Source organism: Lissotriton vulgaris, chromosome 12 (assembly GCF_964263255.1).
Source record: "Lissotriton vulgaris chromosome 12, aLisVul1.2, whole genome shotgun sequence".
NCBI classification, from domain to species: domain Eukaryota; kingdom Metazoa; phylum Chordata; class Amphibia; order Caudata; family Salamandridae; genus Lissotriton; species Lissotriton vulgaris.
Window position 1 is genome coordinate 113017557 of NC_141700.1, and position 15245 is coordinate 113032801.

Genomic DNA, 15245 nt, shown 5'->3' on the forward strand with positions numbered 1-15245 from the left:
ATTCATAAGCTGAAGCTACTGCAAAATTGTGAAGTAATAAAAAGTGACTACAAATATTAATCTGCGACCTTAGTGGAGATCACCTGGATCCTTTAGGTGTCATCTGATTCCGCAGTTGTTGTTTGTCACTGGTGAGAAAACAAACATAACAGAAAATAGTAACCACATTGATTTGCGTGCAGTTAGAATGTGATGAGTACATTTATAACTATATACCAAATTCCTTTTTCAAAGAAGTCTTTTTTAGGCTTATTAGTTTATCTATCACATAAAGACATCTAATGATCTTTTATGGCAGGTTACTTTATCTTACCATTGTAGACAAAGTGGAAGGCTGCGCCTCGCCTGGCAACGGCTCAGGATACGAGGGAAGCACCGCTCTAGAAAGGGGGAAGGAAGCAAAGAACAGGGGATGTCATTGCTCCTTTTGTTTGTCCGATAATGGGGCAAAAGGCAAAACCAAGGCTTTATCAAGTTATTTTAGAAATGAATGACAACTAACCGCTGCGTCCGTGTGCCCTGTGCAGCATATTGCTGTTGGTTATTACTCGGTGTAGTGGATTTGTTAAATACTACACACAAAGAGCGCCATCGCGTCCTGCACGACTGGCTTGCAGTCGGCAAGTAAACACTCATTATGAGCGTCTGTCGGTAAGGCACGGTCAAAGCGCAATGGTCAGGCAAAGCTACACGGAGTCAGCAGTCAAAAATTAATGGTTGCCGTTCAGTCATAATGCTCACCTGTCCGTCGGTACCTCGCCGCCTTCCTCTGAGCCGATGGGGAGGTAGCGAGGTACCGCGGGCTCTCTGGTTAAAAGCGCTACAACGATTGGTCCGGTGACGATCACATGGTGTCAACGGACCAATCAGCACGCATCTACTGTCTTTGTCTAGGTAAGACAGTGCGCGTGCCGTGATTGGCTGGCAGGGAGTCACGTGGTCCGACACTATGTCGAGTTCTTCTATTGGTCAAGCCCTCGTTTCTATGAGAACATGGGTTAAACATAAACAAAGGCTGTTTATCTTCGTTATGTGAAAACAAGAGTGGTTTTACCATGGTGATAAATAGAGGCTGCGAGTCTTGTTAGCCCGCGGAGGCAAGGGGACAAGCGTCTCGTTGTGTAAATAAAACGATCACTTAGGTATTTTGTAAGATGTTTTAGTCGGTTTTAGCCCTGAGGTACCATTGACTGGCATAACGTTCTATGGCTGCAGTCACAGAGCTATCTAGGATGTATGGATTTAACTGTAGGGGTATTCAATGAAATTTTATATGGCCCGTGCTTGATACTGATTTTTGAAGGCACTTTTCTTGATGCGTCTCTGACCAGTGTATATGTACAGATAAATGTGACTGTAGTCACCAATTTAAAGGGAGGACCAAGGAATCTCATCATTGAGTCCACTCCTATTTGTACCCAGCCTAAAAACCCACTTTTGTTCCTTGCGCATGAGAAAGGTAGTGTGGTCTGTTACATGTGGTGGAATATATGGCTGTTCAAGAACGGTCCACACAAATGCAGTCGGGTCGTGTTGTTTCTCTAAAAAGTGATTCGTCAGCTTGGTGGCTTGTCTTTTCCGACGGATCGTACTTTTGTGTTCGGAAATTCGAATTTTTACTTTTCGAGTAGTCATTCTGACATACTTGAGACCACACGGACATGTGATCAAGTAAATTAAGTTGTCACTGTTGCAATTTGTGAATTTTTCTTGTCTCCATGGTCTGTTAGTGCCAATGTCAACCTCCATTGATTTAGTTGTTTGGGGGCAGGCTTGGCATGTACCACACGGATGGTGGCCTGTTACTGGCGGTAAATTCCAGATCGTTCCTAGAGCCCTAGGTGTGTTGTTCCGTGGTCTAGTGTGGACAATACGATCTCTTAAGTTTGGACCTCTCTTGAAGGAAAACAGCGGTTTCTCAATGGTGTCTTTTCCTGAATTGAGAATAGACCAATGTTTTTTAATTATCTTCTGGAGGTCATTTGATAGGGTCCCAAACGTGGTGACACATGTGAGTCTGTTCAATGTGGTTTTTTCTACGGGTGGTTCTAGAAGGGCCATTCTATTGTTGTTGCCAGCACGTTTCATTGACTTTTTGACCAACTTTGAAGGATATTTCCGGCTTACCAGTTGTTGTTGTAGGGCTCTTGAGTGTGTTAGGTAGCCTTCTCTGGTTGAACAATTCCTCTGCACTCTCAAGAATTGTCCATATGGCAGATTCTCTTTAAGAGATCTGGGATGGTGACTGTCAAAACAGAGTAAAGAATTTTTGGCCATTGGTTTTTTGTAAAGTTCCGATTGTAAGCCTTCCGGGGTAGAGAAAATCTTCAGGTCTGGAAATGCAATGGCAGTTTTGCTCGCTTCTACTGTGAAGCGTAGAAAATTGTTTCTGCTGTTGAGCCAATGGTGAAAGGTCATGAGGTCTTCATGTGTCCCTCTCCAAATTACCTAGACAAAGACAGTAGATGCGTGCTGATTGGTCCGTTGACACCATGTGATCGTCACCGGACCAATCGTTGTAGCGCTTTTAACCAGAGAGCCCGCGGTACCTCGCTACCTCCCCATCGGCTCAGAGGAAGGCGGCGAGGTACCGACGGACAGGTGAGCATTATGACTGAACGGCAACCATTAATTTTTGACTGTTGACTCCGTGTAGCTTTGCCTGACCATTGCGCTTTGACCGTGCCTTACCGACAGACGCTCATAATGAGTGTTTACTTGCCGACTGCAAGCCAGTCGTGCAGGACGCGATGGCGCTCTTTGTGTGTAGTATTTAACAAATCCACTACACCGAGTAATAACCAACAGCAATATGCTGCACAGGGCACACGGACGCAGCGGTTAGTTGTCATTCATTTCTAAAATAACTTGATAAAGCCTTGGTTTTGCCTTTTGCCCCATTATCGGACAAACAAAAGGAGCAATGACATCCCCTGTTCTTTGCTTCCTTCCCCCTTTCTAGAGCGGTGCTTCCCTCGTATCCTGAGCCGTTGCCAGGCGAGGCGCAGCCTTCCACTTTGTCTACAATGGTAAGATAAAGTAACCTGCCATAAAAGATCATTAGATGTCTTTATGTGATAGATAAACTAATAAGCCTAAAAAAGACTTCTTTGAAAAAGGAATTTGGTATATAGTTATAAATGTACTCATCACATTCTAACTGCACGCAAATCAATGTGGTTACTATTTTCTGTTATGTTTGTTTTCTCACCAGTGACATACAACAACTGCGGAATCAGATGACACCTAAAGGATCCAGGTGATCTCCACTAAGGTCGCAGATTAATATTTGTAGTCACTTTTTATTACTTCACAATTTTGCAGTAGCTTCAGCTTATGAATGCAACGGACTCTGTGGTCCATTAATTGCAGAAACATGTTGACCAATACATCTGGGTGAATATTTGTTTAATTTACCCCACTGCTTTTTAACATTGGAGGAGCGAGCAAAACATGGAATAAAAATTTTTTTTTGCCCTCTCACCCAATTTTAGTTTCACTTTTCACTCTCACCACATGCACTGCACATTCAGTCACTCTCACTCTTGTTTCCAGCTTCAAAATAGCCTGTGAGACTCAGACCATACAGGACGACATTAGTAACATCAGAGGTTCAACATCTCCTCTACTGTGCTGTTCCTAACAAATGGCTATACAGGAATCCCAAATGATGAAGGGCGGTTCCGAGTGGTGACTGATGGGTACCCTGTTAAGGCTCACAAGGTGCCTACTTAATCTTACAAACACATAGATGTAAGTACACTCACATACTGTTAGTAGTACCACATTTTTGTTCAGACCCGGTGACATAATTTGTACTTCTAGTCTGTAAGGGAACATGTCACTGCTAGGTCTTTAAACTCCCTGTAGGCCCCCCCCTATCCTATTTTGTTTAGAGTAGGTAACCTAGCCAGAAGAGAAGCGTCAGAAATTCCCCGCCAAACTCTTGCTCCCTCGACATCACAATGAGGCATAGTATGGCCTTTTGAAAAATATCTACTGAACATTATCATATGTCGTATGTATGTTTTTCAAATTAATGCTTATTAACTGCCATTTGTTATTAGCACTTTTTTCACTGGACTTTGGAGTGGTACACACATGGCTGGCCCCTGTGGTGTCCTGAAGAAGAGCTTGGGGGTAAGCTCGAAACATGTTGGCACTCTACTAGGACTCCTGACTCATTGCAAACCAGTCTGACCTAGAGACCCACCCCATTTTTAATATATCAACTAGGAGCAAGAATAAAATAATTCTGCCCACTAGTTAGGTAATTTTAATCACTCCACATACACCACTGCACTACACATAGTTCCTCACTACTGTGCTCGCAGCACGCCTCAACCCACAGCGGATTGGGATGGCCCCTATGATGAAGCATGTCACCCTGAGGAAACTCCGGTGAGTGAGTCAAGTCAAGTCAAGTCAAAGAATTTATATAGCGCGCTACATACCCAGAGGGTCTCAAGGCGCTTGAGGAGGGGTGGGAAATTACTTGTCAAATATCCACGTTTTAAGTTGCTTTCTGAATGCTAGGTGGTTCTGGGTAAGGCAAAGGTAAGTGGGAAGTGAGTTCCAGGTTTTAGCTGCCAGGTAGGAGAAGGATCTGCCTCCCATGGTGGTTTTGTTGATGCGAGGTACCGTGGCGAGGGCTTGGTTGGATGATCGTAGCTGGCGGGAGGGGGTGTAGAAGGACAGTCGTGTGTTGAGGCATTCTGGTCCGATTTCGTAGAGTGATTTGTGTGCGTCGGTTAGGAGTCGGAAAGTGATCCTCTTATTGACGGGAAGCCAGTGGAGGTTTTTCAGGTGACCAGAGATATGTTCTTTACGTGGGATGTCTAATATGAGCCTGGCTGAGGCGTTCTGGATTCGTTGGAGTTTTTTCATGAGTTTAGCGGTAGTACCGGCGTAGAGGGTGTTTCCATAGTCCAGTCGGCTCGTGACCAGAGCGTGGGTGACCGTTTTCCTAGTTTCGGTGGGGATCCAACAAAATGTTTTTTTGAGCATGCGAAGGATGTTGAAGCAGGATGAGGAGACGGCGTTGACTTGTCTGTTCATCGAAAGTGAGGAATCCAGGATGACGCCCAGGTTCCGTGCGTGGTCTGTCGGGATGGGTGCTTTTCCAAGGGCTTCTGGCCACCACGAGTTGTCCCATGCAGAGGGGGAAGTACCTAAGATGAGGACTTCTGTTTTATCTGAGTTCAGTTTCAGACGGCTGTGTTTCATCCATTCGGCTAGTTCTTTCATTCCTTTGTGTAGGTTAGTTTTGGCGGTGCTAGGGTCATTGGTGAGTGATAGGATCAGTTGAGTGTCATCCGCGTAGGAGATGATGTTGAGGTTGTGTTGGCGTGCGATGGCCGCGAGGGGGCTCATGTATACGTTGAAAAGGGTGGGGCTGAGTGAAGATCCTTGTGGTACGCCGCAGATGACTTCAGTGGCCTCTGACTTGAATGGTGGAAGGCGGACTCTCTGGGTTCTTCCGGTGAGGAACGAGGTGATCCATTCTAGTGCTTTTCCTTGGATTCCGATGTTTCTGAGACGCTGTAGGAGGGTACTATGGCAGACTGTGTCGAAGGCTGCGGAGAGGTCGAGGAGGATGAGGGCGACTGTGTCTCCATTGTCCAGTAGAGTTTGAATGTCGTCTGTTGCTGCGATGAGTGCGGTCTCAGTGCTGTGTTTTGCTCGGAAGCCGGACTGTGAGGAGTCGAGGGATTTGTTGGCTTCGAGGAAGGCAGCGAGCTGGTTGTTGACGGCTTTCTCGAAGACTTTGGCTGGGAATGGAAGGAGCGAGATGGGACGGTAGTTTTTGAGTTCGGTGGGGTCCGCTGTGGGTTTTTTCAGAAGGGCGCTGAGTTCAGCGTGTTTCCAGCTTTCCGGGAAGGTGGCGGAGTTGAGGGAGCAGTTGATGACGTCTCGGAGGTGCGGTGCTATGATGGAGTCTGCTTTGTTGAAGATGTGGTGAGGGCATGGGTCTGTGGGGGATCCTGAGTGGATAGAGTTCATCAGGCGGATGGTGTCCTCAGTGGAGATTGGCTTCCAGTCGTTAAGGGTGTTCGAGGGGGGTGAAGGTCTAGCATGTGGTTCGGTGGGTTGGTCTCCGGGTTGGTTGTCGAAGCTGTTGTGGATGTCTGCAATTTTGTTGTGGAAGAATGAGGCTAGGGAGTCGCAGAGGGCTTGAGAGGGGGTGATGTCGTTAGAGTTGGCCGAGGGATTGGTAAATTCCTTGACGATGTTGAAAAGTTCCTTGCTGTTGTGGGCGTTGCTATCTAGTCGGTCCTTGAAGGCGCTTTTCTTGGCCTTTCGAATCAGTTGGTGGTGTATGCGGGTGACGTTTTTGAAGGCGTCCTTGGTGCTGGAGGTTGGGTCTTTTTTCCAGGTCTTCTCAAGGGAGCGGCAGAGTTTCTTGGATTTCTTAAGATCATCGTTGAACCAGGAGGCCTTCTTGCTGCCGAGTTTGATTTGTCGTTTTTTCAGTGGTGCTAGGATGTCGGCGCTGTCGGATAACCATAGTGTGAGGTTGGTGGCGGCTTGGTCGGGGTTTGAGGAGTGGGCTGGGGGGTTTAGAAGAAGCGATGAGGAGATCTGGTCGATGGTGATTTTGTTCCAGTTTCTTTGCAGAGTTGGTTGGGGGTGGTTGTTGGGTTTGGGCTTGTTGTAGGTAAAGTGAACGCAGCTGTGGTCGGTCCAGAGGAGAGCCGTAGTGTGTCTGAAGGAGACATGATTGCTGGAGGTGAAGATTGGGTCGAGTGTGTGACCTGCGATGTGGGTGGGGGAAGTGACCAGTTGTTTAAGTCCGAGGTTGGCGAGGTTGTCCAGAAGGGTGGTGGAGTTGTGGTCGTTGTTCTTTTCAAGGTGAAAGTTGAGGTCTCCCAGAAGGATGTAATCTTTGGAGGGGAGCGCGTGTGGAGTGATGAAGTCCATGATGTCCTCACTAAATTGTGCGCGGGGTCCTGGGGGTCTGTAAAGGAGGGTGCCTCTGAGTGTGGTCTTGGGGTCGATGTGGATCTGGAAGTGGAGGTGTTCAGAGTTGCCGAGATTGACGTCTGAGCTGGTTGAGATGCGGATGGATTTCTTATGGACGATAGCGATGCCTCCTCCTGTATGGCCGGTACGGTCCTTGCGAATGATCTTATAGCCTTCCGGGATGGCAATGGTGATGTCTGGGGCTGAAGAGGCATTCATCCATGTTTCTGTTAGGAAGGCGACGTCCGGAGAGATGGTGTCGAGTAGATTCCAGAGGTCAATGGCGTGTCTGTGGACCGAGCGGGTGTTGAGCAGGATGCATTGTAGGTGGTTGGGATCGGATATCTGTTGTGTGTTCGAAGATGAGGAGTTGTTCTTGGTGCCGTCGAACTTGCAGGAGTAGCAGGAGAAGGGTCCATGGGTGTGTCCTGGAGCGGCTTGGACGCAGTTGGGGGAGCGGCCGGGGTTAAGGGCTAGAAGGGTGGTGGCATCGTAGGTAATACGGGAGGGCTGGGCAGTGAGAGGGCCAGGGGGTCTGGCGCTGGGCGCGGTCCAGGCGCGGACGGGCGTAGACGGGCTTACCTTTGGCGCACCTTCGGCGCGGATTGGGCGCGGTCGCTGCGCGTGGACGCTGCACGCAGATGCATCTGTCATAAATGGATGGATGGTGGGGGGGAGGGGCGAGGGGGGGGCAGCGGGAGGCGGGTGCGTGCTGGGGAGCCTCGCTACGAGGCACAACAAACAAAATGGCCGGATAAAGTAAACAAACCCCCAATCAGGCGGCCAGTCCGATCAACAGTGCATGCAGCAGGCAAACAAGCAAATGCGAGCGCGCATTCAAAGGCTACGTTATAAATACTCTGCACTACAAAGAGGCAAATGCTAGCGCACAATACCAGTGCCAAGCGCTATGACAAGTCGGCAAATGCGAGCGCACAATATTAATGCTAAGCGCTATGAATATTCAGCAAATGCGAGCGCTCTGATAGCTGAAAAGCAATCAGTTACAGGTGAGGCAGTTGCGGGGAAATACCAGTCAGCCAGGCGGAGATCGGTCAGGGAGCGAGGTGGAGCGACCACTGGTCACGCAGAGAGACAAGAAAGGACATTTTCCCTTTCGGGATTACATCCATTACTGATGATAATCTACCTCAACAGCTAGGTTCTTCGTCCGAGAACTCAGATATTTTTGTGTCTACTACTAGAATAGGAGGGTGGACCTAGCATATCCCTCTACCTCCCCCTCTCTTTTTTGAATTTATAAACACATTTCCTTTCCTCTCCTGAGATTAATGGGCAAAGACCACCAAACGTTAGATAGATTTAGGATTATAAATCACACCAATGTTCTGTCAAAATGTGTACAGATTAGTGGGCACAGTTCCCTTCCTATAACATAATCTGCAGCTCTCTAGAATCTCTTGGAGTGTCCAGCAAAAGCATCACCAGCCTCACCAATGAAGTCAAATAAATAAACCTATTTAAAAAACAAAGTTTCCCCACCGACCTACAAGTTGGGGGGCATACTCTAGTGACTGCATAGCCGGTCTTAATTGAAAACTGTATCTGGTTTTAGATATTTGGTTTTCATTTGCAAATCCCATTGTTCTTTGAGATTGTTGCAGCTTTCAGCTCCATCTCATACCACATTCTCATCAAAAGACTTCAAAATACCATTGGCACCTGCATGCCCTTGTTGAATGTGCTCTTTAGTTTCCCGAGCAACAGAGCAAAACTGGTGACATTGGTTGACTCATCTCCAAGTCCAATACCTCACATTTGAAAGCCTCCTCACTGCCTTACATCTTAGTGAACAGCATAACCTCATGCACCTCCTCAAATGTTGAATCGTGAAGCTTTTACTGTGGTGATGTAAAATAATTCTAGTTAAAGATTGTTGACCCACAGGACACATTCACCTATGCACCTCCCAGCTTGGATATCAATAAGAAACTGTTTAAAGGGTCATTGAATTTTATATTTCTGACACATAGTTGGTTCTTGTGGACCTCATATGATGCGTGTCAACTCTCACTGACCCCATTATTCCAAAATTAGGCTCTTACTACATGTCTAGTGAAAAAAGCCTGTTCAGCTACCTGAATGGAGACCCAAACTTGTCCACGTATTAGGGTTAGCTCCAAAGGGACCACTCCTAACTTCAGTGCAGAGGATGCTTAGTTAGCAGCTGAAAGGACCAAGCACATGTCTTCTATGCCAGCCTCCCCAACTACCTACTAGTTTGATAGTAGTAGTAGTAGTAGTTCTCCAGTATTAGGGGTGTCTTTCATAGATTCACATGCTTGAATATTCCCCGTCGTCGAAGTGGGGGTACATAAAATAGCAGTAATATATGCATATATAAATAAAAATTATCATAATTATATATATACATATACATACATAAAATACAGGAAAGTATCCAAAACTCAAAAGTACCATAGAACAGAATAGGCCCATAGAAAGCCTAAGGGAGAAACTCAACTTAGCAACATATCAGTATCATTATGTTTTGGTCCACATTCTAGCCAATCAGGCTGCAGTTCCCTCTAGAACCTTATCCTCAGAAGCCCAAGTCCTCAGATTTTCTACTGCACGTCGTGTGAAGGGAATCTCCCTGAGCTCTGCTCAGTTTTTTAGGTCTCGCGCCTGCTGTCGCAGAGCTAGTCTATTGTAAACATTTCAGTCTTTTTTGCTTTCAAGGACTAGGCAGAGCAGACAAGAGTCTGTTACGCGCACGCAGCCTGCCGGAATCGGATCAGGTCGCGCGCATGTACACGCGCTCCTATTCCGGCAGGCTCTTCACAACACATGCACAACACACATACAGCCCAACCCCCTCGCCGCGCATACACACAAATACAGACCCCCCCGCCGCGCATACACACAAATACAGACCCCCCCAATCCCCCCGCCGAGCATACACACACAGAATCCCCGGCACTTACACAGACACATCTCCTACCTCATCTCAGCGTGTCTTCTCGCTCCCTTACGGTTCAGGGTTCTCTCATCGTCGGGGCCCGCAGCGGCAGCAGAGTTAGGACCGGCTTTCCTCGGAGTCTGTGTAAGGCGGGACTCCGCCGCCAGGCCCCACCCCCGGTGCAGTATTAGCACAGTAATAACTGGGGTTTATAGCGACCCCACTCACAATCCTGCGTTATTAGCCCAGGCGTCTGCTGCACTAAAAGTAGTTATGGAGAGCCCACCTCTGGGCCAAAATAGAGAGAACAGGAGGTATCTTACTGGTCTGTAATAGGACCGTTCGGCGAAAATCCAAAGGGGTTTCCCGTGACTACCACGATGCGTCCTCCGGCAGCCTGTGAAGCCATTGATTTCTGGCTTCTTATATGCATCAGCTAATGAGACAAGAAAGGGATCCCCTGTGATCCCCGCAAGTGAAGGGAGCCTGACGTGTCACATGACATGGATGTTAAAAAACGGCGGCCATCTTGTAATGTATATTATGGTATCCAGCCATAATTAGAAAAGAGGGGAAAACGTGAGCATGTCGTCCGATTAGCGTTAAACCATGTTCACTAAACAGGTATTCGCTGTGTTCTCTACCAAGAAAATCAAGGTGGGAATAATACAGAGTGTGTTACCAACGTAAATAAATTCCGACTATATCTCGTAATGCTACCGTCCGGATCCCATAAATCCGTTAAAGAGGAAAACGGGCGAATTTAAATATACAATGTGTACATAATAAAAAGAAAATCGATTTGCAGTTAGAGAAAAGCAGCAAGATTCTCTCGGACCAGGCGGAGAGAAATGCTGACAAGCTTTATGGAACTTGTGTGTAACTATGGCAGCAATTTTGAAAAGGGCAGAAGTGTGTATGATATATATTACAGAGGAGAGACAAAGTGGATAGATTAAAATGGAGACACAGGTTAGACACAACAATAATTCAAAATATTTTGTACGATATATTTTCACCAGTTTTAAGCCATTCTGTTTCTGGGGTAATATAGCTATCTAAGTGATAGATAACATTCACATAATGTTGTTCATGTTTGATGAACAATTATAAACGATAAGAAAAGGACCACCTATGTTGTGTATATTTGTATTGTTTATCTGGGGAAAGAGTGTCTAAAATTTGATTGACTAATGTTAAGTTGATGGATGCATGTATAAGAAGATATAACCATGGAACTGTGGATTTATTGCCAGCCTATGCCTCATAATGGCTACACCTAGGTTGCTCCCTATTTAGTTCTGAAAACATCAGGGTAGGTGGGGCGAAACAAATACAAACCAGTGATCATCTTTATAGTCCTTCAGCCTAGAGCGGGCTTGTACAGTTCGGGCATGCTGTCATACCTGGTTCTTCAGGTTATTCCAGAAAATAATGTCGTTCGTCCTTAGTGTTGTGACCCATTTCAACGCAGCGTAGTCTACATATCCAGCCCACCTCCTTAGGCAGGTATATCCATAAGTACCAGTGCTTCCTCAAGACATTGTACACTCTACTGCTGCGATCGGTGAACTGGGTACTGAAGGCTAATGACCTATTTTTGTTATGCCCCACCAACCTTTAGCTTCCTGGCCGTTGTGCAGGCTTGTAGAAACTGCATGTTCTTCCGCTTTATGCTTGCACCTTCCATACCTCTGTCCTCCAATTGCAATGTGCCTTGCCACTTCCCTGACCAGCTCCTTCCTTAATTGTATACAAGTTTGGGTTTCTCACAGGCATCCTGAATGATTTTGATGGCATGTTCTTCTACTGTCTCCAAACATGTAATAATTTCACAAACTCACTCTGTGCACCAGGAAAAGACAAGTATGAATCCCAGCAAGGCATCTCAGTCTACCATCGTTCCAATGTACGTAAATTGCACTAATGTGTATAATAATGCTTGGAGACTAAGCTAAATTATTATTTGGATCTTTGCTTGGCCAGGTGTTGGTCGTCCAATATGATAAGCCACCAACCAACAATGGGGCATTCAGTGGCATCTTGACTAATTGTCATAGAATGGTAGTGTGGAGTCAAGCTTCAGTGCTTTGCGCACCAGGATATTTAACAAGCACCAAAACTGCATCATAAATGTAATGGCTAGAGGTGGATTCAGATCACTCTGCTTCCAAGAAATCTACCCATAGGTTGAGTCTTTTGGCATGCTAACATGTTTAAATTAGTGACTTCCCTTTACTAAGCCAGAATGATAGTGCTGTGCTTAGATTGGTCCTGGAAGTCTCTAGATTTGACCCCGCTCCTTGCAGCAGACTGTTTTCTCCTGTCCAAAGCTTGAAGTGTTGACCGTGTACTGTGTGTGAATGTTTTTTCTGGTGGCTTGGCTACATGTGTCTTATATATGTACTATTGCTGAGAAGCTTGCTCTGAAAAAAGTTTGCTGTGTTGTACCGTGCTTCTCGGACTTTGTTCCTTGTACAGTATTCCTAAACCCTCAAATGTACGCAACCGTGTATAGCCAGGGCTACTGGAATTATGTGATTCTGCAGCCTCAGCTTTTTTCCATACAATTATTGGGTTGTTAGATTTGTCATATAATTGATCATCTTCTGCAAAATCTGCAGATTTTAACAAAATAAATTGCTTGTAGCTCAAATGGATCAAACATTACTAAAAACGTCGCAACGCGTTCACTCACAGTGGAAGGCCCTTTGCAAAGGTAAATAGGTCAACTTTCAGTTTCTTATTTCTGTATTTGGTAGTTTCACTGGTACTAATGAGGTGAAATCTTTGCCAAAACAGTATTGCAATGTGTAAAAAGTATAAAATAGGGAAGTAGTGCAACCAAAAATGTGCTACATTATGCTGCATAATTTGTCTTTTCTTAATGCATAAGCTAGTCAGACCTGCCACATAATTTGGTGCTCTCCTCCCACATAATTTCACTGGTGTGCTTTATAACAAGTATGCTTCCCTTCAGAAGTATAACCATTAAGGGTACGGAATTACCGAAGACACACGTCACAGAACCTCATCATATATTTATGTGATCCTCTAACTCAAAAGAGAAACCTGCTGTCTATGTGAAAAATAACTTTGTAAGCAACTTCTTGAATACAGACATTCAATGAATAAATGATAAAAACCCATTTCTGCTGGACTTGGCCTCATCTGATAGACGAGGTGGTTGGAGGTCAGCTGGGTTTTCCATCAGAAGCACATCTGATATAATCCCACTTCATGTAGCGCCGCGGTTGAAGTGAAAATAGACTGTGGTATGGATTTGTTAGATGCTTCAATAACAAGCATTTGCAATGCAATCGGTCTCACATTATTAAAGTTTAGGCTATTGGTGTTGCATTATTATTAGCAATGCCAATAGTTCAAACTTTAATATTGCGAGACCTATTGCATTGCAAATGCTTGTCATCTTTCTTAGCTGTTTTTTCTTCTCAAATGTCTTCTTCAAGGAAATCTTTGTTCAGACATTGTCCATCATGTGGAAATTTGCGTCTCTTTCATGAAGATCCACACAGTAAATGTATTTACTGTCTCTACCCGGACCATGAAGTGAAGACCTGTAAGTACTGCCGTACTTTTCTACCTAAAACTTTAAGGGACAGAGAGGCCCGTCTCCTTCTGTGGCTTCAGAAGTTGAAGACAACGGACACTGTGGTCTCGGAGAATGAGAGTGTCTCTTCTTTCCAGTCAAAGACCTCTCAGAAGCTTGGGTCGGAGTCAGAGATGCCTTCTCCTTTTCTCGAAAAAAAGGAGACTTGTAGAAATCTCTAAAGTTGTCTCCCCACAGGATTTGCCTCCAATTACGCCGACGAGACCCTGGCTCTCTGGCGTCATTGTCCAAAGCCATGCCTTCATCCTCAAAAACTGGCACTGGCTCGTCGACGGGCTCGTCGACGCGTCCGTCGACGACATTGACGACGACGAAATCCGTAGATGCTGTCTTCACGTCGACGACGACATGTTCAATGTCTTCGAGGACTACGTCGACGACGTCCACCTCATCGTCGACAACCCATGAGGTGAGACCCATTGCCTCTGTCTTGAAGATCTCGTCGACGGCTATCAAATCAACCTCGTCGACGAAGAAACAACCGTCGACGCACTCCTCGTCGTCGACCAAAATTACAGCATCGTCGACGGGCCGTTGCCCATCGACGGGACCTTCCTCGTCGACGACTACTTCGTCGGCGAGGTGGCAACCGTCGACGGCCCAACCTTCGTCGACGGGGCCATCTTCGTCGACGAGCAAGTCATTACCCTTGTCGACGGCGAAAAAAATCTTCGCCGATGAAGGCTAAATCACATCCGTCAACTACAACGGATTCTTTACCTACGGACACGGTGCAGACGCCTCAACCGGCTTTTGGATCTTCCACCACCACGTCGACGGGCTCGTCGACGTTGCACCATTCTTTGGCCACGGCTACCACCTTCACAGTGAGTCCTATAAAGAGTGGATCTACTCTTCCAGACAAATTATTTCAGTCTGCGGAGGAGGACTCCAATGATGATTCAGAACGGGATAATGTCTTTGGACAAGAGACTAGTCCATCCGAACTACACATCAAGTGCCAAGATTATGATGAGGAGGAGGAAGAGAACGTCGAAGATGGGACAGATCTATTTCCTGTAGACAGGTCAGAGGCACTTATGACAGAACAAACAACACAGATACCGCTGTCTTTGGTAAAGAATCTGCAGCACATGCTGGACGATTATAATCGCAGATTCCCACCGTCTAGGCCTGTTTCTCCAGTGCTGTAACCTCCTCCACAGCCACAAATTTCTGCACCAGTTCCATCAAGGTCTACGGTACGTACCCAGCATGATACGGATAATGAGGATCATGACCCTCACAACACGGATCCGAATGAGGATGATGACAACGGCCTTCAAGAGTGGGACGATTACAGGGCTCACACACCTTCAACTCCACCAACGTCGCCATTAGCCTCGCCTCCTGTGGACAGTGGCAGCTTTCACAACTTGATGGTCCGCGCTGCTAAGAGATTTCATCTCACTCTAGACGTCCAACAGACTGACTGTTTTCTTTACGATTTTAAAGACTTACCTCAAAGGCAAGCTCACACTATTCCAATAATCGACCACATTTGGAATGAAGGTCTCAAATTGATGGAGAGACCAAATTCGATCCCGGCTGTCTTACCAAGACTCGATAAAAAGTATAAAGCGGAGGAGGAGCTACGACGGTAAACAAGATGGCTGCTTAGGTTCCCGGCTTCGCTGATCTCCGTATTCCGCCGCAAGATCCTGTACAATATCCTGACCTTACGCCCAGCCTCTGCGTGTATGAAGTGTTCCTCACTCCGATGGCGAA

The 15245-nt window shown here is 46.3% G+C and overlaps 1 protein-coding gene across 4 annotated transcripts in view; it reads right to left on the bottom strand.

Moving 5' to 3' along the window:
• The window catches only part of BNIPL (BCL2 interacting protein like), a 221152-nt gene that overhangs the window by 50419 nt on the left and 155488 nt on the right, over nucleotides 1–15245 (bottom strand). The gene's annotated exons all lie outside the window — the stretch shown is intronic.